This window comes from Equus asinus, chromosome 29 (genome assembly GCF_041296235.1).
Source record: "Equus asinus isolate D_3611 breed Donkey chromosome 29, EquAss-T2T_v2, whole genome shotgun sequence".
In the NCBI taxonomy this organism is placed as follows: domain Eukaryota; kingdom Metazoa; phylum Chordata; class Mammalia; order Perissodactyla; family Equidae; genus Equus; species Equus asinus.
The window spans coordinates 2,262,581-2,287,015 of NC_091818.1; the positions used below are offsets into that span (position 1 = coordinate 2,262,581).

The following is a 24,435-nucleotide window of genomic DNA, read 5'->3' on the forward strand; positions in this document are numbered from 1 at the left end:
AGACAGGGCCACTCTTCCTTAGCAAATACAGGAGCACTGTCATCAGATGTGAGAACAGCGATAAACTTCTGTCAAAAGGAAGCAAATTAAAAGTTGCAAAGAATAGGAAAATTGAACCTCAAAAAAAAATGTCAGTGAGAAGCTTTAGATACCTAGGAATAACCTCGCCCCAACAGGTGAAAGCTTGGTAAATCAAAAACTAGCAAACCTTGTGGAAAGAAATGGGAGAAGACACAAGGAAGGAGAAGGATATTCCATGCTCTTGAAATGGAAGAATTAACACACTGGAAACCTCCACTCCGGATAAAGCAATCTCTAGATTACATGAAGTCCCAGGCAAAGTTGCAGCAATATTTCTCACAGAGATAGAAGCGAGCATCCTAAAGTTCACATCCAGCAACAAAAGACCATGGATGGCAAAAGGAATCCTGAGGAAAACGAACAAAGCTCAATGTATCACACTTTCTCATTTCAACATATAGGATGAAGAAATAGGATTGGAAATGGCGCAGGCTGGGATGAAAACAGACACTCAGAACCATGGAACACAATCGAGAGCCCAGAGGTATACGCACACATACATGGACAGCCCATTTTCGACCACAGAACCAAGAGGAGACAGTGGAGAAAGGAAATTCTCTACAATAAACGGTGCTAGGACAACTGCAGAGCCTCATGTAAGACAAGGAGAGTAGAGAACGATGTTACACCAGGCACAAACACCAACACAAAATGGATTAAAGTTTTGAATGTAAGACTGCAAACCACGAGACTTCTGTAAGGAAACCTAGGCAGCATGCTATTTGACATCTGTCTTAGCCTCCTATAAGTAAGATGCATGTCTGCTTGGGCAGGGGCAACAACGGAAACAAGAAACAAATGGGACTACATCAAATGCAAAAGCTTCTGCCCAGCCAAGGAAACCATCGACTCAATGCAAACACAGTACAACCACTGGGAGAGGATGTTTGAAAACCACACATCGGTGAACGGGTGAACAGCCAAAAGATGCAGTGAACTCATATGTGTCCACAAGAGAAAAAAAAATAAGCCCATTAAAACCTGGGCAGTAGGTGGAAACAGAGATTTCACCCAAGAAGAGATAGAGATGGCCAACAGGTGTATGAAAACATGTTAATCATCATCAAGACTCAGGGCAATTGAAATCCAAATGGCAGTGAGATAGCAGCTCACTGTGGTCTGAATGACTATAGGTAAAAAGTCAGGAAACAAGTGTCAGAGAGGAGCTGCAGAGATGGGAAGACTCCTACAGTGCTGCTGTGAGTGTAAGCTGGTGCAGCCACGACGCAAATCAGTGTGGAATTGCCTCAGACATGTCAGAATCCATCCATGGTAGATGGATTCTACCATATGATCCAGCTATTATTCAGTGGCGGGTTTATCCAAAGACCTTCGAAGAAGTTGTGCACTGATATATGTGCACCCCTGTGTTCACCCTGGCCTTACTCCCGTTATCCAAGACTGGGAAGCCGCCCTGATGCCCATCAAGCCAAAGGACGAATAGAGAAAGAAGATTGGAGAAGGAAGCTGGGCTTTATGAACACAATGGCATATCTCTGAGCCATAACAAAAGAGAGAATCCAGCCATTAGTGACCAGAAGGATGGTTCTTGAGGGTTTCATTGGAAGTGAAACAGCTCGCAGGGAGAAACTCAAGTACCGTAGGAGCTCACTTACAAGGAGAAGAGACAAACAAGGACCAACAAACTGGAAAGCTTTGCGGAAAGAAATTAAAGAACACATAAGGAAACGGAAGTCTATTCACCGCTCTTCAAATGGAAGAACGAACACACTTGAAACGTCCATATTGGATAAAGCAATCTCTGGATTCCACGCAAGCCCCATCGAAGTTTCAGCAATCTTTCCCACAGGAATAGAAGAGAGAATCCTAAAGTTTCTATCCAGCAACAAAGGAGCAGTGAAGGCCAAAGGAATCCTGAGGAAAATGAACAACTCAGCAAGTACCACATTTTCGAATTTCCACATATAGGACGAACTGCTAGGTACTGAAACGGCAAAGGCTGGCCACAAAAAGAGGAACACAGACACAAGGAACAGAATCGAGAGCCCAGAGGTCAACTCCCACATATATTGACAGCCCATTTTAGACCAAGGAGCCAAGAGGAGACAGCAGAGAAAGGAGAGTCTCGGATAAATGGCGCCGAAGCAGGACCCGAAGCCTAAATTCCAGGAGGGTGAGCGAGTGCTGTGCTTTCATGGACCTCTTCTTTATGAAGCAAAGTGTGTAAAGGTTGCCATAAAGGACAAGCAAGTGAAATATTTTATACATTACAGTGGTTGGAATAAAAATTGGGATGAATGGGTTCCAGAAAGCCGAGTACTCAAATACGTGGACACCAATCTGCAGAAACAGCGAGAACTTCAAAAAGCCAATCAGGAGCAATATGCAGAGGGGAAGATGAGAGGGGCTGCTCCAGGAAAGAAGACATCTGGGCTGCAGCAGAAAAACGTTGAAGTGAAAACAAAAAAGAACAAGCAGAAAACACCTGGAAATGGAGATGGTGGCAGTACCAGTGAGACACCTCAGCCTCCTCTCAAGAAAAGGGCTCGAGTAGATCCTACTGTTGAAAATGAGGAAACATTCATGAACAGAGTTGAAGTTAAAGTCAAGATTCCTGAAGAACTATAACCATGGCTTGTTGATGACTGGGACTTAATTACCCGGCAAAAACAGCTTTTTTATCTTCCTGCCAAGAAGAATGTGGATTCCATTCTAGAGGATTATGCAAATTATAAGAAATCTCGAGGAAACACAGACAATAAGGAGTATGCTGTTAACGAAGTTGTGGCAGGGATAAAGGAATACTTCAATGTAATGTTGGGCACTCAGCTATTCTACAAATTTGAGAGACCACAGTATGCTGAAATCCTTGAGAACACCCTGATGCTCCCATGTCTCAGGTGTATGGAGTGCCACATCTACTGAGATTGTTTGTACGAATTGGAGCAATGTTGGCCTATACACCTCTGGATGAGAAGAGCCTTGCTTTATTACTGAATTATCTTCATGATTTCCTCAAATACCTGGCAAAGAATTCTGCAACTTTGTTTAGTGCCAGCGATTATGAAGTGGCTCCCCCTGAGTACCACCGGAAAGCTGTGTGAGAGGCGCTGACACTCACTTATGTTTGGATCTCTGTAAACACATTTTTGTTCTTAGTCCTTCTCTTGTACAAATGATGTACTTTGAAAATGTCAGTGTATAACAGAATTGATGTTTGTTTGTTTTCTGTTTGATTTTAAACAGAGAAAATAAAAGGGGTTACAGCTCCTTTTTTTTTTTTTCATTTCAAAGTTACTACCAGTGTATTCATGATGGACAATGGAGAGACATACTGTAGAGTGTTTTATTGCCTAGTTGACAAAGGTGCTTTTGAATGCTGGTGGTTCTATTCCTTTGACACTACGCACTTTTATAATATGTGTTAATGCTATATGACAAAATGCTCTGATTCCTAGTGCCAAAGGTTCAATTCAGTGTATATAACTGAACACACTCACCCATTTGTGCTTTTTTTTTAAATGGTGCTTAAAGTAAAGAGCCCATCCTTTGCAAGTCATCCATGTCGTTTCTTAGGCATTCTATCTTTGCTAAGATTGTTGAAGAATGGTGGCTTGTTTCATGGTTTTTGTATTTGTGTCTAATGCACGTTTTAACATGATAGACGCAATGCATTGTGTAGCTGCAGTTTTCTGGAAAAGTCAATCTTCTAGGAATTGTTTTTAAGATCTTCAATAAATTTTTTCTTTAAATTTCAAAAAAAAAAAAAAGAAAGGAGAGTCTCGATAAGAAATGGTGCTGGGAAGACTGCACAGCCACATGTATCACAATGAGAGTAGACCATGATGTTACACCAGCCACACACACCACCTGGAAATGTATTAAGGCCTTGAATGGAAGGCTTGAAACCATGCAACTTCTAGGAGAAAATGCAGGCAGCTTGCTCTTTGCCATCTGGCTTAGCCGATTATTTGGAAGAAGCATGTGTGACTGGGCAAGGGCAACAAAGGAAACAAGAAACAAGCGGGACTCCATCCAACGCAGAAGCTTCCGAACAGCCAACGACTCCATCGACTCAATGCAAAGACAGCACAACAACTGCGAGTGGATGTTTGCAAACCACACATCGGAGAAGGGGTGATTAGTCAAAATATCCAATGAACTCATATGTCTCCACAATAAAAAAACAATGAGCCCCATAAAACGTGGGCAAAAGATGGAAAGAGATATTTCTCCCAGGAAGATAAAAGATGGCCAACAGTCTGTATGAAAACATGTTCATCATCATTAAATCTTTGGCAATGCAAATACGAACGGCAATGAGATAGCAGCTCACAGTGGTCAGAATGGCTATAGGGATGAAGACAGGGAACAACAAGTCTCGGAGAGGAGGTGGAGAGAAGGGAAGCCTCCTGCATTGCTGGGGGGAGTGTAATCAGGTGCAGCCACTACCCAAAGTGCAGTGGAATTGCCTTAGAATTTTCAGAATCCATCTACCATATGATCCAGCTATTCCTCTGTGGCATATATATCCAAAGAACTTGGAAACACTAATGCTCAGAGATCCATGCACCACTGTGTTCACCAAAGCCTTATTCCCAATATCCAAGACTTGGAAGCCTACGTGGTGCCCATGAAGTGACGAATGGAGAAGGAAGACGATCTATAGCCACACAATGGCCAATCTTCGGACTGTATAGATGTGGCCATCTTGGGTGACATGTTCATAAACACACTCAGAATTCTAAGTTGTCCTGACAACCTCCATGCACACAGTGTTTCAGAGCCATCGCATACCAGTCTGACCACTCCCCATTTCCAGGTAGGATAGTTTTCCTTGTTCTGGATTTCTTGTCGGTTTCTAACTTTCTCCTCGAACTTTGAAAGGTCTACTACATTCCCTCTACACACCAGTCTTTTTCAGTTAAGAATATCAAAGATTTTATCTCTTATGTTTTGTGGATATGGTGAAATGGGTGGACTTTCCCCAGAGAAAGTCATGGACTCCCTCCCAAGTTGAAGTTGCTCAGGCAATCCCCTGATGCACACTTATCATGTCATCTCCTAGCAGTCTGACAATTCCACCAGGCAAGTCACATGTTTCCTTCCTTCATCATTTGGGGAAGTGTAGCTGATGCGTCCATAGATTGTAATATTCACATGGTTTTTTTCTGGTGCATATTGCTCAGTTTCCCTCACCATTTCTACTTCTTTGTGATGTCTTTGCCCACCAGACCGTGAAATCTGGATTTCCTAACGCTAGTAATCTGATCCAAAATCGTGGTGCTATCCTGTGGAGCTCAGGCCGCCCAAGTGGAACGCGGGCACTTACCTGCTATATCACAGGTCCGCCAATGAATTGGACTTCTGGACCAACTTTTGGCCTGATCGTGGGAGGATGTTAGCCTGCTTCGATTATTCGTGAAGGGAATCAGTAGTAACATGAATGACGGTAACATTTACCTTTGGTTGATGAGTTTAGCATGGAACATATTCTCTTGCTAGTATTCCGCTTCATCTCTTTGCTAAGGTCTACCTTTCTGTAGCATCATTAAGCATTTGGAGGTGATTACTAATCCTTGGAAGTTCATCTTCTCTAATCTCTTTCAGCCTCCAAAGCTTAGGCCGTAAATCTGCACCGTTTTTTGGAGTTTTGATTTTATGTGAATTGATTGCCGTAACCCAGCATTATAACATCCTATAGCTTTTCACATCTACAATCTCATAGATTTAGACTTCTGTGTAGGTTACATCATCTTCACCACTGTAAGCCTAATTACAGGCCCTCATCACACTTGTGCCTAATCAACTCTTTCTCCCTCAGATCCCCGCATCCATTTCCCTTTGGGAACTACCAATCCCATGTCACGTCCTACCTTTTTGTTGCTCCGTTTTTCCTCTTCTCCTTGTACATGAGATCCTGTGGTATTCAACCTTATCCCTGGGCCTTGCTTCAGTTCCCCTAAGACCATCAGGAGCGATTCTGGTGGTCACAAATGGCTGGACTGCATCCATTCCTACAGCTGAGAGCTATACCATCGTGTGGCTATAGCCGATCTTCCTTTTCCATTCATCTCTTGATGGTCACCACTGACGCTTCCAAGTCTTGGATATCGGGAGTAAGGCTGTGGTGAACACAGCAGTGCATCGATCTCTGTGCATTAGTGTTTCCATGATGTTTGGATATATACGCCACAGAGGAATAGATGGATCATGTTGTAGGTGGATTCTGAAATTTTTGAGGCAATTCCACACCACTTTGTGTAGTGGCTGCACTGGTTCACATTCCTACCAGCAGTGCAGGAGGCTTCCTTTCTCTCCACCTCCTCTGTGAAACTTATTGTTTCCCGTCTTCATCCTTATAGCCATTCTGACCACTGTGTGTTGCTATCTCATTGCCGTTCGGATTTGCATTGACCAGAGACTTAATGATGATGAACATGTTTTCATACAGCCTGTTGGCTATCTTCCTATCTTCCTGGGAGAAATGTCTGTTTCCATCTTTTGCCCAGGTTCTATTGGGCTCGTTGTTTTTATTCCTGTGAAGACGTATGAGTTCATTGGATCTTTTAGCTACTCACCCCTTCTCCGATGTGTGGTTTGCAAACAGCCTGTCACAGTTGTGCTGTCTTTGCATTGAGTCGATGGAGTCATTGGCTGGGCAGAAGCTTCTGCATTGGATGGAGTCCCGCTTGTTTTTTGTTTCCTTTGTTGCCTTTGCCCACTGATAAGTGCTTCTTCCAAATAGGCAGCCAAGCCAGATGGCAAAGAGCAAGCTGCCTGGGTTGTCTCCTAGAAGTTGCAGGGTTTCAAGTATTCCATTCAAGGCTTTAATCCATTTCGAGGTCGTGCGTATGTCTGGTGTAACATCATGGTCTACTCTCATTGTGTTACCTGTTGGTGTGCAGTCTTCTCAGCACCGTTTCTTGTGGAGACTCTCCTTTCTCCACTTTCTCCTCTAGGCTCACTGTTCGAAAATGCGCTGTCAGTAGATGTGTGAGTTGGCCTCCGGGCTCTCATTCTGTTGTATGAGTCTGTGTGCCTATTTTGGGGGCCAGGCTGTGCTGTTTCCGTACCTAGGGCTTCGTCCTATATGTTGAAATCAGAAAGTGTGAGACTTGCTGCTTTGTTCGTTTTCCTGATGATTCCTCTGGCTATTCCGGGTCCTTTGTTGCTGAATAGAAACTTTAGGATTCTGTCTTGTATTTCTGTGGGAATGATTGTTGCAACTTTGACTGGGACTGCATGCAATCCAGACACTGCTTTATGCGGTATGGACATTTGAAGTATGTTCGTTCTTCCATTGGAAGAGCATGGAATAGCCTTCCGTTTCCTTGTGTCTTCTGTAATATCTTCGCCCAAACCTTTGCAAGTTTTCTGTTTCCATAGCTTTCTGCTGTTTGGCCACGTTTATTCCAAGATATCTTTTTCTTCCTACTGGCATGCTTTCTTTTTTGAGGTTCAGTCTTTCTATTCTTTGCAACTTTCAATTGGTTTTGTTTTGACAGAAGTTTATGGCTGTGCTCACATCTGCTGGCCATGCTGCTGCATTTCCTGAGGAAGAATGGCGATGTCTATCGTCGCTTCCCATCTCCCTCTACACTACGTCAGACGCCTTCCCCAGAATGGCTGGACGAGCGGTGAGGTGGCTCACCCCCTGGATTCCACATTGCCAGTCCTGGGCTGCTGAACCAGAATGTGCAGACTTCACCACGTCCCCACTGGCTGGCCCTTTTCATGTTCCATTGGCAACCTGCAGTTGAGTAGATTGTGACTTGAATATGCTACTTGAGCCCAACTCTGGCCCTGTGTCGATGAGGCCAGCTTGATTTTCTGGCCCACTGTGATGTTGGGTGATTTGTCAGAATCGTGTCTCTGCTGTCTGGTATAGCTTCGTGGACACAGGGTTTCAGAGCCCGCAGGGAGCAGTCTCATAACTCACCCTTCTCATTTAGGCCAAGTTTGACCTTTGCTGCTGTTTTTGGCTTTGTGACTTTCTCTGACTTTCAAACGTTCAAACAGAGTGTGTCTAATGACTGACGTCTTTCACTGTGGATTAGTCAGCTTTCATTTCTGTTGGCCTCCATATTCCGGGATCCTTTTTTCTTTTCTATAGTCTAATTGTTATGGTCTTGCTGAGATATCTCCATTCGATTTGCTTATCAGTGCGTTCACCTTCTTTCCAAGTTAGGAGTTTTGTATGTCTTTAATTACCATAGGTTCTGTAGCCCGAGGTGTGAGTCATTTCGTGATTGTTGGGTGTGGTCTTGGAATTTCCATCAGTCACTTGTAGGAATCTTTGCTATCCCAGCCCAGGTGACACTTAGCCCTGAGAACACATGGTTGTCTTGGTAGGTTTGAGATTCTCAGATCAGAAACTCCAGATTCGAGGTTGTCCGGACAACCACCTTCACGGACATTATGTTTTCGAGAGAAATTAGAGAAATGTGATGAATTCCTCCCTCCAGGTAAGTGATTTGTCTGTCTCTTTTCTGGATTTGGGAAGTTTCAAACTTGACCCCTGATCATTGAATGCTCCAACAGATTACGTATGTATACTGGGCTTTTTATTTCTACATGGTTTCCTATTGGTGTGATTTTCATTCTGAACTTTGGCAGGTGTATTTATATTTAAACATAATGGCAATGTTCTAATTTTCAGCAAACCTCATTCCATATGTTGTCAGAACAAGAAATCAATACTGTTTCCATGGCAAGAGGTGGTGGAGAGAATTTCATTGGAGCCCAACTGAGCACTGTAGCCTGGGAAGGCAGCCTTCACACAGGAACGAAGCCCTCTCGAAAAGGGTGCTTTTAAGCACACTTCTACAGCCCTCCAAAAAAAAGGACACACCCCAAGCATGACCATCATCCATTCCTTTAAGTCTTCACAGAGATGTCTTGGGACACATTAGCATGTACCCAGTGAGACCCTGTGACGCCAGAGCTATGCAAATGGAGACCTCTCTTCAAAGAATGCTACGGGCCTAGGAAAGAAGGCCTCAATTGTTCTCTTCAATGTCCTCAAGAGATCATTCTTGACTTGGGATTATGAGTAAGGCAGAAGGAAAACGTAGGTCTGATATGCCCCAAGTCCAGCCTCTTGTTTCAAATAAAGTTGCAAGCTTCAATCAGCACGGCCTCCACATCTACTTGAGTAGATAACAATGTTCTCCTCTCAGTGCTTGCCCCTCTAGTATCTCTTCTTCCCAATGATTCCTTTCTTATCCCTTGAATCAGTGCCTCTTTGATCTCTTCAAGTTTCTGTGTGCGGTTTGTGTTTGGAAAAGCTGTTTCTGGATATCTCTCACGTGGGTATCCTAGCCACGGCAATCCTCGGACTCTAAACTTGCTGCCATCTTGGGTGACACATTCACCGTCACGTCATAAACACCCTCAGAATTCTAAGTTGTCCTGAAAACCTCCAGGCACACAGTGTTTCAGAGCCATCTCTTATCAGTCTGATGACTCCATCTTTCCAGGTAGGATAGTTTTCCTTGTTCTGGATTTCTTGTCAGTTTCTAACTTTCTCGTGGAACTTGAAAGGTATGCTACATTCCCTCTACCCACCGGTTCCTTTCCTTTAAGATTATCCCTTGTTTTATATCTTATCCATTGTGTATATGCCCAATTGGGTGGACTTTCCTCAGAGAAAGTCCTGGAGGCCCTCCCAATTGGAAGGTGCCCAGGCAATCCCCTGATGCACAATGATCGTGTGATCTCCTAGCAGTCTAAAAATTCCACTTGGCAGGTCACATGTTTTCCTTCCTTCATCATTTGGGGAAGTGTTCCTGATGCGTTCATAGATTGTCATATACTCATGGTTCTTTTTCTGGTGCATATTGTTAAGGTCTCGTGACAATTTCTCCTTCTTTATCATCTCTGTGTCCACCATACCTTGAAATCTATATTTCCTAATGCTAGTAATCTGATCTGCACCCCTGATGCTAGCTGGTGATGCCCGCGCCGCCCAAGTGGAACGTAGGAACCTACCTGCTACATCACAGGGCCAGCCCTGAATTGCACTTTTGGACCAACCTTTGACCTGACCTGTGAAGATGTTGGCCTGCTTCGATCATTCGTGAAGGAATCAGCAGTAACATCATGAACGGTAACGTTTTCTGTTGGTTCATGAGTTTAGCACGGAACATGTTCTCTTGGTAGTATTCCTCTTCATCTCTTTGCAAAGGACTACCTTTCTGTAGCAACATTGAGCATGTTGAGGTGATTACCAATACTTGGAAGTTCATCTTCTCTAACCTCTTTCTGTCTCCAAAACTTCCGGTTGTAAATCTGCATCTCTTTTGGGAGTTTTGGTTTTATGTGAATTGATTGCCGTAACCCAACATTATAATGACCTATAGCTTTCAGATCTACATCCACATAGATTTAGACTTCAGAGTAGGTTACATCATCTTCACCAACGTAAGCCTAATTACTGTCCCTAACCACACACCTGTGCCTAATCAACACTTTCTCTCTCCGGCCACTGCCCCACTTTCCCTCTGGGAAATGCCAATCCATTATCATGTGATACCTGTTTGTCGGTCCGTTCTTGCTCTTCTCCTTGTACGTGAGAGCCTGTGGTATTTGACCATACCCCTGGGGCTTGTTTCAGTTCCCCTAAAACCGTCAGGAGCCATTCTGGTGATCACAAATGGCTGGCCTGAATCCGTTCCTATAGCTGAGTGCTATGCCTTTGTGTGGCTATAGCCCATCTTCCTTCTCCATTCATCCCTTGATGGGCACCAGGCAGGATTCCAAGTCTTGGATATCGGGAATAAGGCCAGGGTAAATAGAGGTATGCACCGATCTCTGTGTATGAGTGTTTCCAAGTTCTTTGGATAAACACACCACAGAGGAATAGCTGGATCATATGGTCGATGTATTCGGAAATGTCTAAGGCAATTCCACACCGTTTTGTGTCGTGGCTGCACCTGTTTACACTCCCTCCAGCAGTGCAGGAGGCTTCTCTTCTCTCCACCTCCTCTCCGAAACTTATTTCCTGTCTTCATCGTTATAGCCATTCTGACTGCCGTGAGCTGCTATTTCATTGTCTTTCAGATTTGCACTGACCAGAGACTTAATGATGATTAACATGTTTTCATACAGCCTGTTGGCCATCTTTCTATCTTCCTGGGAGAAATGTCTGTTTCCAGCTTTTGCCCAGATTTTAATGGGGCTTGTTTTTTTTTTTTTTCTTGTGGAGCCGTATGAGTTTATTGGCTCTTTTGGCTATTCACCCCTTCACCAATGTGTGGTTTGCAAACATCCTCTCCCAGTTGTTTTGCTGTCTTTGCATTGAATCAATGATTTCCTTGGCTATGCAGAAGCTTTTGTGTCTGATGTAGTCCCATTTGTTTCTTGTTTCCTTTATTGCCCTTTCCCAGACAGATATGCTTCTTCCAAATATGAGGCTAAGAAAAATGACAAAGAGCACCCTACCTATGTTTTCTTCCAGAAGTCTCATGGTTTCCAGTATTACATTCTAGACTTCAATCCATTTCGAGTTGGTGTTTGTGCCTGGTGTAACACCATGGTCTACTCTCCTTGTCTTACATGAGACTCTGCATTCTTCCCAACACCGTTCATTGTAGAGACTTTCCTTTCTCCACTGTCTCCTCTTGGCGCCGTGATCGAAAATGGGCTGTCCGTATATGTGTCCCTATACCTCTGGGCTCTTGATTCTGTTCCATGGTTCTGTTTCTCTGTTTTGCATCCCAGCCTGCGCTGTTTCCATTTCAATTTCTTCGTCCTATATGTTGAAATCAGAAAGTGTGATACCTTGAGCTTTGTTCTTTTTCCTCAGGCTATTTGGGGTCTTTTGTTGCTGGATGTGAACTTTAGGATCCTCACTTCTATCTCTGTGAGAAATATTGCTGCAACTTTGACTGGGACTGCATGGAATCAAGAGATTTCTCTATGTGGTGTGGGCATTTCAAGTGTGTTAATTCTTCCATTTCAAGAGCATGGAATATCCTTCCGCTTCCTTGTGTCCTCTCCCATTTCTTTCTTCAAAGGTTTGCTAGTTTTCTGTTTACAGAGCTTTCACCTGTTGGGGTGAGGTTATTCCTAGGTATCTTATTCTTCTTACTGGCATCCTTTTTCTTTTTTATTGAGGTTCAATTTTCCTATTCTTTGCAACTTTTAATTTGTTTCCTTTTGAAAGAGATTTATCACTGTTCTCACATCTGCTGGTAATGCTCCTGTATTTGCTGAGGAAGAGTGGCCCTGTCTAATGTCGCTTCTCATCTGCCTCTACATTATCTCCCACTCCCGCCCAAGAATGGCTGCACCAGCGGTGAGGAGGTTTACCCCCAGGATTCTACCCTGCCAACTCCTGGCTGCCAACTCAGAGTGTGTGGGCTTCCCCAATTCTTTAGTGACCAGCCCCATTCATGTTCCCTCAGCAACCTGCATTTGAGTGGAATGTGACTTAAATAGGCTACTTCAGCCCAACTCTGGCACTGAGTAGATGTAGCCAGTTTGTATTTTCGGTCAACAGCGATGTCAGAGAATTTGTCATAATTGTGTCTCTGCTCTCCCGGCAAGCTTCATGGACACAGGGTTTCATAGGACGTTTGGAGGAGTCTCATACCCACCCTTTCCAGATAGCCCAGGTTTTACCTCGCTGCAGTTTTTTGGTTTGTGACACTTTCTGAATTTCAAAAGTTCAAGAAGAGTCTGTCTAAAGTCTGACACCTTTCGTTGTGGAGTATTCAGGTGTTATTTGTGTTTGCCTTCCCTATTCTGAGCCCTTTTTTTTTTTCCATAGTATAATCATCATGGTCTTTCTCAGATTTCCCCCTTTGGTGTGCTTGTGAGCCAGTTCTCCTTCATCCCAAGGTATCAATTTTCTATTTCTTTAACCACCCTATGTTCTATACGCCTACGTGTGAGTGCTTTTCATTGTTGGGTGTTGTCTTTGAATTTACCTTGGTCACTTGTAGCAATCTTTACCATGCTAGCCTTGGTCAAAATGAGCACTGTGAACACGTGTTCATCTTGGTTGGTCTGACGTTCTGACATCTTAAACTCCAAATTCTAGTTTGTCATGTTAACCTTCTTCATGAACATAATGTACCCGAGACAAATTAGACAGATGTGATGAATTCCGTTCCAGGTAAGATACTTTTCTGTCTCATTTCTGGATTTGGGAAGATTCGATCTTGACCCCCGATCCTTGAACGTTCCAGTAGATTACGTCTAGATACTGGCTTACTGTATTTCTATAAGGTGTGTTATTTGTTTGATTTACAACCTCATGTTTATTTTTCTATAAACATAATTGTAATGTTCTAATTTGCAGACAAGCTTCTTTCACATGATGTCAATACACGTCATCAGTAATCATTCTACTCCAAGAGATGGGGGAGGAGTATTTCATTGGAGCCAAACTGAGCACACTAGCCTGGTAGGGCATCCCTCACAAAGCAATGAAGCCCTCTGGAAAAGGGTGATTCTCAGCACACTTCTGGAGCCCTGCCAAACAATGCAACATACCTGGAGCATGACGGGGTTCTAGTCCTTCAAGGGTTCAAAGAGATGTATTGTGACACATTAGCATGTACCCAGTGGGCCTCCGTAATGCCAGAGCTATGGAAAGTGAGACTTCTCTTCAATGAGTGCTAGGGGCATAGGAAGGGAAGCATCGATCCTTCTCTACAATGTCCTCAGGAGATCATTCTTGATTTGGGATTATGATTAAGGCAGAAGGACAACGTAGGTCTGATGAGACCCAAGTCCAGCCTCTGGTTTCAAATCAAGTTGCAAGCTTCAATCAGCACGGCCTCCACATCTACTTGAGTAGATCACAATGTTCTCCACTCAGTGCTTGTCTCTCTGTTATTTATTGCTTCTCCACAATGACTTATTTCTTATCCCTTTAATCAGCGACAATTCTAACTCTTCAAGTTTCAGTGCTGGTTTCTGTTTTTAAATTCTTTTCTGGGTATCTCTCACTTGAGTATCGTAGACTAGGACAATGCTCGGACTATATAGATGAGGCCCTCTTGGGTGACATGTTCACCGTGATGTCATAAACACCCTCAAACTTCTCAGTTGTCCCGGCATCTTCCATGCACACAGTATTTCAGAGCCATCTGATACCAGTCTGATAGTTTTCCACTTCCTGGATTTCTTGTCTGTTTATAACTTTATCTTTGGACTTTTAAATGTCTACTACATTCTCTCTAGACACTGAATTCTTTACTTTAAGTTTATCCTTGGTTTTATCTGTCACATTTTGTGGATGTGGCCAAATATGTAGACTTTCCCCAGAAAAAGTCCACGAGTCCCTCCCAAGTTGAAGTTGCCCAGCCAATCCTCTGATGTTCAATGATCGTGTCATCCTGTGCAGTCCGACAATTCCACCTATGCAAGTCACATCACTTCCTCCATTCTGTATTTGAGAAGTCTACCAGATGCGTCATAGATTGCAATATATTCATGTTGTTTTCCTGGTGCATATGTATAAGGTATGCTCACAATTTCCACTTATGTATGATCTCTGCCCACACCATACCATGAAATCTATCTCTCCCGATGTTACTAATCTGATCAGCACCCGTGATGCGAATCCATGAGTCCCAGGCCACAGAGTAGGAACGTGGGCTCTTACACACCAGAACACATGACTGGCCCTGAATTTTACTTTTGGACCAATCTTTTGCCTGAACTTGGGAAGAAGCTGGCCTGCTGTGATTATTCGTGAAGGTAATGAGTAGTAACCTCACAGAAGGTAACATTTTCCCTTGGTTCATGAGTTTAGCACAGAACACGTTGTATTTGTAGTATTCTTCTTAATATATTTGCAATGGTCTAACTTTCTGTACCATCATTAAGCATTTGGAGGAGATTCACAATCCTTGAAAGTTTATCTTCTCTAATCTCTTTCAGCCTCAAAAGCTTTATGCCGCGAATCTGCACAGCTTTTTGGATTTTTTCTTTCCCTCTGGGAACCACCAATCCAAAGTGAAGGCTGCCATCAAAGCTAAAATGCTCCATTTGGCCCCAATGAAATTCACTCCCCCTATCTCTTGTCATAGAAGAGTATTGATTATGTGGTTTGCCACCGTATGTGAGGAAGTTGGCTGAAAATTAGAACATTACACTTATATTTAACGAAAAATAAACATGCCAGAGCTGAGGATGTAAACCAAACAACTAGCAAACCCTACAGAAATAAAGTAAACAAGCATCTAGACGTAATCTACTGGAACAATGAAGGATCCGAAGTCAAGGTCTAGCCTAGCCAAATTCAGAACAAAAGACATAAAAATATCTTACCTGGAGAGAGGAATTCATCAGATTTCTCTAATGTGTCTCGGAAACATTATGTCCATAAGGTGGTTGCCAGGACAAACTAGAATTTGGCGTTTCTGATCTCAGAATGTCAAACCAACCAAGATGACCTCGTGTTCTCAGTGCTCAGTTGGACCTAGGCTAGGATAGCCAAGATTCCTTCAAGTGAACGATGGAAATTCAAGGACAAAACCCAACAATCACGAAAGCACTCACATCGGCCTAGAGAACACATGGTGATTAAAGAAATACAAAATTCCTAACTTGGAATGAAGGAGAACACACTGATGAGCATATCTATGGGAGACAGCTGTGAAAGACCATGAGGATTGATGTGGATTAAGGCTGCCCCCATTCGAAAGCCCAAGGTTAGCTGGTGAACATGCAGAACTATATGACCCATTGAATTTCTTTTGGTATGAATTAGAGGTGCCCCAGTGAGAGAAGCCCAGGTCATGCTCACCTACATGCCTATCTATGGGGCCAGTTTCGTATCTAGAGTTATATGACCACACAATATCCAGAACCCATCTGAACTGAAATCATTTAATGACTTTTTACATCATCTTTTCTTTTTCCAGGAAAAATAAGTCACGTACCCATGCCTGATAAAATTAGTCCTTAACCTCAACTCCGGGCAGCAGCAGGAGATGTGACTGCCCGTGGGTCCTTTCCCAATGCAGCAGCAGCAGCAGCTCTTCACTGCCCATGGGTCCTGTCCCCATGCCTGCAGCTCTTCACTGCCCATAGGTCCTGTCCCCATGCTATCCTGTACCATTCTCTAAATAAAAGAGCACCACTGCCAGACCTTGAGGGTCCAAGAAATCTTTTCAACTCTTGAGCTTGCCGACCCCACATCATATCTTGTGGCCCATATGGGGATCGTGCTTCATTGGTTTGTGAGCTCGAATTCTGGTAAGTGCCCTTTCCTTCCCTGTGCCTCTCTCTTTTTCGAGGATGGATCTAAATTCACTTCTCCATCAGGAACTGTCTTGAATAGCTGTATGAATTCATGTTTGCTGCCCATGGCTACTCTATGGTGCAAATCTGGCATTCAGCTTGAAGAGAATCAGTACCTTAAGCCTAAGAGTGATGTAGAATGAATTAATCCATTCCTTCCTGACCCTATCTCTAATACATAAAGTTTACGTGGGAACGGGTCAGCCATTTAAGTCATTAGGATGGTTGGCAATCTCCAAGACTCTCGTGGAAGGTTTCTATCCCTAAAGCTGGATTGGGATACCTCCCATGCACTTGACCATCTGAACTGTGTGAATGTCCCAATCAGGACTGCAGTTCAGGGAAAGTACCAACGTCTAACCTTTGGCTGAGTATTGGAAACCCTTCTTTGGAGAATGGCTCCAACACGCATTGGGTAGAATGACCCCAGCGTGGCGGAAACTTCTTCACTATTTCTCTCCATCATGTTCTCTCTTAAACTTCTCCTTTTGTCTTGGGGACCACTCACCAGGCACCTATTACTTCCAGGCAGAATAGGAAAGATGTTCACCAGGCACCTGTTACTGCCAGGCATAGCAGGGAAGGTATCCAAGGGATGCAATTCTGGGGGACACCCCCATCACCCCTTGCTATAGGCACCCCACAGTAGGAACAACAGGTAGGATGCTTCCCTAGGTTCAGGGGGGATTTTCAGGGTAATGGACCTGTCTCTTTCATCTTTCTTAGAGTTACAATGGCCATTTTCGTCTCCTTTTGAGCTTTGCAACCGGGAAACAAAGAAATCTTTCAACAGTCAAGTCCTCCAACACTGGGAGCCCAAACTTTGGCTTTCTGGGCCTGATCACCCCGACGACCCCCAAGTACGGTGCCCTCTTTTTCCGGTTGACTCATTGAGTATTTTAGTCACCTACTGAGTTGGCTATGAGGGTAGCAGACCTGTGATTTATTCTGTGAACTGTCATGCTCGGGTAGTGTGCCCCAGCATGGGAACTGTTGTGTGACTTTTATCATGATAACCCTCTGGGAACGGCCATGAGGGTGAGGTCTGGTGTCTTCTTTTAATTTCTTTGTTTTGCTCATCATGTCCTCTGTTGTCACCAAGTCGAGCTTAAGTTCAGGCTGGACTTGACCAGAACCTGGACATTCTGTAAAATTGAAAAACTTGAATATATTTTGCAAGGGACTTAACTCTCAACCCGGCTACTGGGAGCCCCGGCCTCCAGCATGTTCCAGGCCTTTGTAGGCACTGCACCCTTGTCCAGTTCACTGTCAGTCCAACACTGGCTTTACTGCCATGGGGAATGACGTAAGCATCCCAAGAGACTCACCACTTAGGGTCATTCTAATTAGAAACACTTTCAATTGTATGGGTATGCCCCAGAAACTTCATCTGGGAGAAAATTTGTGATGTATCTCTGTGCCTTTCTGGTGCAGTTGGACAGGTAGATTAACCTAGAATGTCCTTCAAGTTTCAGTCCAGTTTCTGAGAAATCAAGAGCAACTGTCCTTACAAAATCCTTGCAAGACTGGAAAGACAGCTCTAGAGGCAGTTCAGATTCCACCTACTTCCTTTATCATGAAAAGGATTCTCATCCCCCCTCTCCAGGAACTACTATGTAGCCCATCACTCATTCTTAAGACTGAAAAAAAAAAAGGAGGGGAAAGGATAAATGGTCATAAGTGCGCCCTTGCAAAAAGTCTACCATCTCGAGGGTCTTCTCCACAAGCATTAGTAAAAAGGCTCAAAAGAAAGTGTGGATTCATAACTGGTGAGCTTTATATTATTGTACCGGATTCACAGCAGTAGTTTTTAAAACAATGGTTGTACAGTCTCTGTCTATGTGTGTCTATGTGTACATTATACATGTGATATTTTTACCCCTGGATGGTCTGGCCAAAATTAAGATCTCTGTTTAGTTGGCTTAAAGAAAGTGCTTACATAAATTCTAAATGTAGTAGAAATTAACTCAGTGCCTTTCAAAGTTAATGTGATGTGAATTAACCTTTGGTGAATGAAAGCTTGTTAAAGTTTGTTGGTTTGATTGAAAATTATCTTCTTGTCAGAGTTGTCAGTATTTGCATAGGATGCAGGCATTTCAGCCTGGGTTATCTAGTCATATAAGTTCACTTTCTCAAATTTGTCAGTAAAATAATAGCTTTAAATGGTGACCAGTTTTCTCTAATTCCTCATGAGGTTTCCATAGGTAATCTGAACATAGTTGTTGGAAACAAATGGTTTAAATACATAAAACTCATAAAGGTGAGTACAATAACTTTTATGGTCAGTATACTTGTTGAAACAAAGCAGCTTCAAAATTTTTCTGTGTAACAATCTTGACTTTTGCAAAGTTAAGTTAAATGATACAAAGATGAATATGCGGGTCATTTTTGGATAGGATGAAACACTGAATCATTATTAATAAACATATCTAAGTTATCTACTTTGGGCTTCTTCTTGAAGAGGCTAAAAGCGTGTGGGTGTATCAAAAAGCATGCCTGTGTTTTATTGTAAAGCTGCATGTTTCTAAAGTTATGAAGTGTTTAGAATGCTGATATAAAAGACAATTCATAATTGCTTACTTTTTTGTGTTTAGTAGATCTGTTAAGGCTTAAATGTTCTAATTAACTTATGGAATTAAAGCTACAGGAAATTAATAAGGAAAAGAGCTCTGTATTCAGGGAAGTTAAAATGTATGCTTTCAGTAAAAAAGGTATAAAGAATGGAAATATTTTTGTTTGATGGGTTAAGAAACATAAATTTGTCCTAATGTACTAGAAAGGAAAAAAGAAAGAGTTGACACATTCTGAAAACGAAAAAGAAAGTTGTAGAAGGTTTGTGAAGTAGAAATTCTGAAAAGAGTTTTATGCCTACTCAAGTAGACTAAAGTAAGTTCAATTAAGTGAATGAGTTTGAATGTTCAAGAAAAGTAGGTGCAGAAATTGAAATTTGGTTTTCTCTAAAAGGATACTTTTTCTTGAACTTTTGATCTGCTCTTGATAAAGAGGTTATAAAAGCTCTTCCTTTAAGTAAGTCTACCTAAGAGAGAAACGTGTTTTGTGAAAATAATGACTGAGGTCACTCTTAAGATTTTTGACTCTTTCTGTCATCACTTTGAATAGATACCTGAGCAGTGTTTCACAGTGAGTGTTGTTTCCTATTTGAAGAAGCATTTAAAAAATTTTGGATATGTTTTGACAAGCTTCTCCCTCAAAAATATTCAAATCCTGAATGAAGTCTTTCTTTTGACCTGGTGGACAGAAGAGAAGTTACTCTGCGGATTTTCAGAGGGCCCCTGAGTCTTCTCAAAGAAATTTGCTCTCTGTTCCTGTAAGGAGGAAAACATTAAACTAATTAGGCTTATTTTTTCTATTAAATTACTTGGGAAACATTGTGAAACAAGTGATGATAGATATTCTTAGGTGGTATTAGATGGGTAAATGTTATTAATATAGGTGTCTTCAAATTATATAGAATTCCAAAGATTCTGATATGTCCTGGTTATCAGTCATAAGTCCACTTATTATCTGGAAGGGTCATATGTCACAGAAGTATGCAAGTTTCTTTGTCAATTGCCCTTTTGAGTCCTTTGTCCATTTGCAGATAATTGTTGTTTTTCTCTGATGCTTTTTTCTTTTGCAAATATGTTTCATCTTCCGAGATATTCTGGGAAAGGATTCTGACACAGAGGATCTAAACTAAAGGTTTCTGATAAACTTTCAGATTGTCAAACTGAGCTGAGTAAGAAACTACAGAATTGTAACAGAAACTAAGCTCCTCGATCTGCTAAGGACAGATTTAGCTCAAGAATTGATTATACAGGAGTGTGTGAACTGATGAGGACGATTATAATTTTTTAGGACTTCTGTTTGAAATATTGTTGAGTTTTGATGTGTTTTGTTTTCTCATAATGAAGGAAGTCTTTTTCTCTTCTCTTATGCTAACTTTGACTTACAGCAATTTGGTGAAATTATACCTTTATGAGCAAAACTGAAACATTTATCTTTTTCTCCCTACCTTATCCCTAAGGAATTGTCAAACCCTTTGTTACTGAGTATGGTCATTTTGTGGCAATAGTTGCATAAGTTCCATAAGAATCTGTTCTCCTTATAACAGGTCACATTGGTTATATTACCAAGACTTTGACTGGAATGTCATATTTGAAACATACAGGCTCAGATATGACAAGACAGCATTTCAGGAACAAAGATTGGACTTTCTGGAATACGGCCACTCAGAAACATGGGCCTGGTACCGTGTTTACAGAGATTTTGGCAATCTTACCCGTTAAGTAAGGAAGCGTGATTATCTGGCAGGTGCAAGTAACCTCCAAATACTTTGGGGGACCTGAAAGAGAACTCCACTCAAATCTGTAAGTACTGCAGGCAAAATCTGATGGCAAATCCTTGGCTTGCCTTTTCTGGCCTCTAGAGGCCTTCACAGTTGAATCCGAGATTCCTCATAAAAATTTCCAAGAAAGCATACTTTAAAAAGCCTGTATAAACAATTGCTATTCTTGTAGCTGTTATGTAAATAATTGGAGCAAGTTGTATTGAAATTACACTTTACTTGCAAATCTGTTAATCCTGATTTGGCTATCTTTTGTAAAAATGAGGGTGATTTAAGAGAGAAAAAATTATGTTTCTGTAGAAGCTATAGTAGGCATTCATGGATATTAGATTCTAGCTCTTTTCATCCACAAGATTCATCTATTACTAATCGTAATGTCTCCTTGTGCTCATCTATGTCTGACACCTGCGAGTTCCCTGGCCACAATCAAACATTTTCCTTTAAAACTACTCCCAAATACTAACTAGATTTGCCTTGTCACAGGTGGATCAGAAACAACAAGTTCCAAAGGGAAAGTTCCCAACTTATCGATCCACACAGGATGGACAATATGAAATTTGGGATGAATGTATTTGGTTCACTCCTACTAGTGGTCAACTCAGTAAAAGGTCACTCTCTGTTGGGAACAAACCAATCACACTTGTGATACATGGCCTAATAACAGCCGACCTATGGGAAAAATTCGCTGTTATATGTGTTCTCATATCATAGTCTTAAAAAAGTACTGATTGGTTTGGGACTGACTGGGATAGACAGCCCAGCACGCTTTGGTTAGTCTCTAATGGTGCTCAGTGGCTATGCGGCTCCAATTTATGGCCTTTGCTGCCACCTAAGTGGATTGCACGATGCACACTAGGCTTTAGCTGGATGCAGGGTAGAACTCCATTTACTACATCACCTCCTGCTATCCTACCCAACAGCAGCAGCGCTGAACCAGGTCTGTCTTCCACTGGTATGACCATCTTTCCACAATTTTCCTTCCCCAATTAGGAATCGAAAGTGTTGTCTTGCACATGGAAGTCCTAAACAAATTTATTATGAAGGCATTAAATGATGCACAACATAGCCTTTCACTGCTCAATTTAGAAGTATCCCAAATGTGTAAGGCAGTCCTCCAAATCCAAATGACACTGGATGTCTTGACAGCAGCACAAGGGGGCACCTATGCCATTATAAAAACTGAATGTTGTGTCTATATTCCTGACTACTGTCAAAATTTTTCTGGCTTCCTATCCCAACCACCAAATTAAATCCATGTCTTATCAACCCTAACTCTAAACGATTGGTTGAACTCCAAGTCAGGACCAGGTTTCTGCACTACTTCAATACGTTATACATTGGGTTAAACATACTGCTTGTATTTCTTATTATAGTTTGTTGTCTGTTTCATTGTCTGTCATCCTCATGTGAAAAAAGTTTCACCTCCTGGACCACCTCTTGTCAAATGATTCTCCCGTCTCCAGAGGCTCTGTATACCTTGTCAGCCTTGAATTCCACAGGTGAAGGCTTCCAGTCCACTGAACATCCTACCTGTACCTATGACCCCATTTAGGGACAGCTCTGCAACCTTGTACAGCCATAAGTAGTTACAGAAGACTGACCATCGTCCATATCCCCAAACCTCTCCAGTCCAAATGGGTTCAGGGGGTGTTTATGATGTGGATTAAGGCTGCCCCAGCTAGGGAAGCCCAAGGTGATCTGGCCTACATGCCAAACTATATGAGCAGGTGGAATTAGGGCTGACTCAGGGAGAGAAGCTCAGGGCATCCTCACCTACATGCTGATCTACAGGGCCAGATCCGTATCTAAAGTTATATGACTGCACATTAACCAGACCCCATCTGCACTGAAATCATTTAAAGACATTTTACCACATCATTTCTTTTTCCAGTAAAAATAAATCATGTACCCATGACTTATAAAACTAGCCCTACCCCTCAACTCAGGGCAGCAGCAGGAGCTTTGACTGATCATGGGTCCCATCCACAGGGAGCAGCAGCAACTCTTCACTACCTATGGGTCCTGTCCCCATGCTATCCCATACTATTCTCTAAATAAAAGAGCACCAGTGCCAGACCTTCAATGTCCGAGAAATCTTTCATTCGAGTCTTCAGCTCGCCGAGCCCATTTCAACAATTATAACATGGAAAACAAAAAACCGTCCCAGAAAATGGAAGGCACACAGAAATCACACCTGAATAATCCACAATGAAAGATGTCCGTTTTAGACATTCCCTGAACGTTCGAAAGACACAGAAAGTCACAAACCCCAAAACTGTAGCAAATGTCAAACCTAGGCTAAATGGTAAGGGTGAGTTATGAGACTGTTAAAATCTGGCTCTGCAAACCTGTGTCGATGAAGTTTGCCATGATAGCAGAGACACAATTCTGAGAAATCCTCTGACATCACAGTGGAGAAGAAAAGCAAAATGGCCTCGTCTACTAAGTGCAAGATTTGTCCCAAATAGCATATTCAACTCACATTCCACATCAAATGCAGGTTTCCAATGGAACATGAAAGGTGCTGGTCAGTGGTGCAGTGGTGAAGTCCGCAAATTCTGGGTCAGCACCCAGGGCAGACCATGCAGAATGCTGGAGGTGAACCTCCTCACCGATGGTCCAGATATTCTGGGGCAGGCGTCCAAGGTAGTGTAGAGGCAGATGGGAAGCAACGTCAGACAGCGTCATTCTTGCCCAGCTAATACACCAGCATAGCCATCAGATGTGCGTACAGCCATAAACATCTGCCAAAACAAAAACAATGAAAAGTTTCAAAGAATAGAAAAACTGAACCTCTGGAAAAAAACATGCAAGTAAGAAGAATAAGATTTCTAGGAATAAGCTTAGACAAACAGGTGCAAGCTATGGAAACCAAAAACTAGCAAAGCTTTAGGGAAAGAAATTCCAGAAAACACAAGGAAACAGAAGGGTATTCCGTGCTCTAGGAATGTAAGATCTGAAACACCTGAAACGTCCGCAATGCATAAAGCAATCTCTGGGTTGCATGCAATCCCAGTCAAAGTTGCAGCAATCTTTTCCACAGAAATAGAAGAGAAAATCCTAAAGTCTCTATCCAGCAACAAGGGACCCGGAATACCCAAAGGAATTCTGAGGAGAACGAACAAAGCAGGACTATCACACTTTCATTTCAACATGTAGGACGAAGCGCTTATTACCGAACCAGCACAGCCTGGTCCCAAAAACAGGCACAAACCCCAGTGGAACAGAATGGAGAACACAAGGGTCAACTCACACATATATGGACAGCGCATTTGCAATGAGGAAGGCAAGAGGAGACAGTGGAGAAAGGAGAGTCTCTAAAATAAATGGTGCTGGGAAGACTGCACAGCCACATGTAACACAATAAGAGTAGATCATGATGTTACACCAGGCACACACACCACCTCGAAATGGATTAAAGCCTTCAACGGAAGTCTTGAAACAGTGAAACTTCTAGGAGAAAACACAGGCAGCTTGCTCTTTGCCATCTGGGGTAGCCGCCTATTTGGAAGAAGCATGTGTGACTGGGAAAGGGCAACAAAGAAAAGAAGAAAGAAGCAGGCCTCCATCCAACGTAAAAGCTTCTGTCCAGCCGGGGAAACCGTCCACTCAATGCAAAGACAGCACAACAACAGGGAGAGGATGTTTCAAACCACACATCTGAGAAGGGCTGAATAGCCAAAAGACCCAATGACCACACACGTCTCCACAAGAGAAAAGACAAGCCCATTAAAACCTGGGCAGAAGATGGAAACAGAGATTTACCCCAAGAAGACAGAAAG

The 24,435-nt window shown here is 42.6% G+C and overlaps 1 pseudogene; it reads left to right on the forward strand.

Annotated features, from left to right (window-relative positions):
• Window positions 1-2,164: 2,164 nt before the first annotated feature.
• LOC139042533 (mortality factor 4-like protein 1 pseudogene) lies at window positions 2,165-3,312 on the forward strand (annotated as a pseudogene).
• The last annotated feature ends 21,123 nt before the right edge of the window (window positions 3,313-24,435 follow it).